Genomic DNA, 3,573 nt, shown 5'->3' on the forward strand with positions numbered 1-3,573 from the left:
TCACAGAGATTGGCCTGCCTCTGCCCCCAAGTGCTGGGATTAAAGGCGCGCGCCACCACTTCTCTGCCTATTTGGATGTTTGAAAGTGAGTCTGTTGTCTTAGCTGACCTGGACCTCAGCATGTAGCCCTGATCTCAAATTCAATGCAGTCATCTTGTCTCAGAGTGTCTCCAGTATTGAGATTTCAAGAATGAACCACCAGATCTATCTTAAATGTATTTTTAAATTTATACTTTCAACTGGAATATTTGTCCATTGGGGCATAATGCCTTTGTAAATTATGGGGCACCTGTATCTAAAACTTAGCCTTCTGAGGACTGAACTACATTTTACTTACTCTTACAGAACATGGGAGCCGAAGTGAGCCAGCTACCTAGGCTAGAGCGGGCCTGCTATGGCGAGCTCCATGGGAGTTGGAGCAGATCTAGACCAGGGACATTTGCGGAGGCAGGACTGAGCCAGCAAGCTGGACCAGAGCAGACCCGAGACAGCGAACTAACTCTACAGGAGCAGGTACAGGGGAGCAACTGCTGAGTGAGTGGTGAAGAGCCAGAGACTGCTGTAGGTCTGCGCGTGAGTCTGGGACTTTCAAGGAGTAAATCTGAGCCAGGACCCCTGTGAGTCCAGGCATGAGTCTCGGACCTCTGAGGGAATAGGCCTGAGCCAGGACCTCTGTGGGTCTGAGCTTCTGTCTGATATGGCAAAGGGAGTAGGTAGGAACCAGAAACCTCTGTGGGTCTGGGCATGAATCTGGGAACTCCAAGGGAGTAGTCCCGAGCCAGAGACCTTTGCAGGACCAACCCCAAGCCAGGGACCTCTGCAGGAGTGAATCCAGACAAGGGACATTTACAGAAACATGTCTGAGACAACAGCCCGGGCCACAGCAGGCCTGAGACAGCAAACTCCACTGGGACGAAGGAAAGCCTGGGAGCGCTGAGTGACCTCTAGGAATAAGGAGTGACCAACAAGGTAACTAGAACTGTGGCACAGACTGTACCATGAGGCAAAGCAATCTGAGCCTTGGATTTACTGGCACCTAGAAGATTAATCACCAGAATTACAGACAATCCCAAGCACACAAATTAGAGGAAAAGATGAGCAGATAAGGTAAGAACACATACAACACCACAAAGACCAACACTACACCAGTAAAATCTAAAGACCCTACAATGGCAAGACTTGAACAACCAAATATATATGAAGCAGAAGAAAATGACCTAAAAAATAACTTCAGGAGAATGTTTTTTTTTTGTTTTTTGTTTTTTGAGACAGGGTTTCTCTGTGGTTTTGGAGCCTGTCCTGGAACTAGCTCTTGTTGACCAGGCTGGTCTCAAACTCACAGAGATCCGCCTGCCTCTGCCTCCCAAGTGCTGGGATTAAAGGCGTGCGCCACCACCGCCCGGTAAGGAGAATGTTTTAAACACTTAAAGAGGAAATGGAAAATTCTCTCAAAGAAATGGAGGAAAAGACAAACAAAAAATTGGAAGACACCAACAAATCCCTCAAAGAAAACCAAGAGTAAATAACGAACATATGAAAGAAACTATTCAAGACTTGAAAACTGAAATATAGATAATAAAGAAAAAAACAAGCAAAGGGAGTGATAGAAACAGAAATTATGAGAAAATGATCAGGAACCACAAACACAAGCATGAACAGCAGAATACAAGAGAGAATCTCAAATGCTGAAGATACAATAGAGGAAAAAGACTCATCAGTCAAAGAAAACATTAAATCTAACAAAACCTTAACCCAAAACATCCAGGAAACATGGGACACCATGAAAAGACCAAATCTAAGAAAAATAGGTATATGAGAAGGAGAAGCAATTCAACTCAAAAGGACAGAAAATATATTTAACAAAATCATAGAAGAAAGCTTTCCCAACCTAAAAATAGATATACCTATGAAGGTTCAAGAAGCATACAGAACACCAAACAGACTGAATAAAAAATAGTCCCCTCACCACATAATAATCAAAACACTAAACAGATTAAGAAAGAGTATTAAGAGCTACAAAGGAAAAGGCCAAGTAATATATAAAGGCAGACCTATCAGAATTATACCTGACTTCTCATTGGAGACAATGAAAGCCAAAAGGTCGTGGTCAAGTGTTATAAAGACATTAAGAGACCACGAATGCCAGCCCAGACTACTATACCCAGCAAAACTTTCAATCACCATAGAAGGACAAAACAAGATATTCCATGACAGAACCAGAAACATACCTCAACCTCAAAGACAGAGTAAAGGGTTGGGAAAAAAAAATCTTCCAATCAAATGGACCTAAGAAACAAGCTGGTATAGTTATCCTAATATCTAATAAAATAGACTTCAAACTAAAAATCAATCAAAAAAGACAAAGAAGGATATTTCATATTAGTCACAGAAAAAATCCATCAAGAGGAAATCTCAATAATGAAAATCTATGCTCCAAATACAAGGGCAGCCTCATATGTCAAAGAAACACTTCTAAAGCTTAAACCATACATTAAACCCCACATACTAGTAGTGGGAGACTGCAATACTCCACTGTCACCCCTGGACAGGTCAGTCAGACAAAAAATGAACAGAGAAATAAGGGAACTAAAAGATGTTATGACTCAAATGGACTTCACAGACATCTATAGAATATTCCATCCAAACAAAAAAGGAATATTCCTTTTTCTCAGCACCTCATGGGACCTTCTCAAAAATTAAGCACATACTTGGTAACAAAACAAACCTCAACAAAAAAATTGGAATAATCCCACGTATCTCATCAGATCACCATTGCTTAAAACTAGAATTTATCAACAATACTAATTCCAGAAAGCCCAAAAACATATGGAAATTAAACAATGCTTCCTGAATCTTCAGTGGGTCATGGAAGAAATAAAGGGAGAAATTAAAGACTTTCTGAAATTCAATGAAAATGACCACACAACATACCCAAATTTATGGGACACACTGAAAGCAGTGTTAAGAGAAGTCCATAGCACTAAATGCCTACATAAAGAAGCTGGAAAAATCCCACACTAGTGAATTAACAGAACATTTGAAAATAGAAGCAAACTCACCAAAAATAACTAGATGCCAGGAAATAATCAAATTGAGAGCTGAAATCAACAAAATAGAAACAAAGAAAACAATACAAAGAATCAATAAGACAAAAACTTGGTTCTTTGAGAAAATCAATAAAATATACAAACCTTTATCCAAACTAACCAAACACATATAGAGAATATCTGAATTAACAAAATCAGAAATGAAAAAGGGGACATAACAACAGATGGGGAGGAAATACTGAGAATCATCAGGTCATATTTCGAAAAGCTGTATCCACAAAATTGGAGAACTTAAAGAAAATGGACAACTTTCTGGATAATATCACTTACCAAAATTAAATCAAGACCAGATAAGCAAATTAAACAGACCTATAACTGTTGAAGAAATAGAAATAGTCATCAAACAGCCGGGCAGTGGTGGTGCATGCCTTTAATCCCAGCACTCGGGAGGCAGAGGCAGGCGGATCTTTGTGAGTTCAAGGCCAGCCTGGTCTACAAGAGCTAGTTCCAGGACAGGAACCAAAAA

Source organism: Microtus ochrogaster, linkage group LG4 (assembly GCF_000317375.1).
Source record: "Microtus ochrogaster isolate Prairie Vole_2 linkage group LG4, MicOch1.0, whole genome shotgun sequence".
Lineage (NCBI taxonomy): Eukaryota > Metazoa > Chordata > Mammalia > Rodentia > Cricetidae > Microtus > Microtus ochrogaster.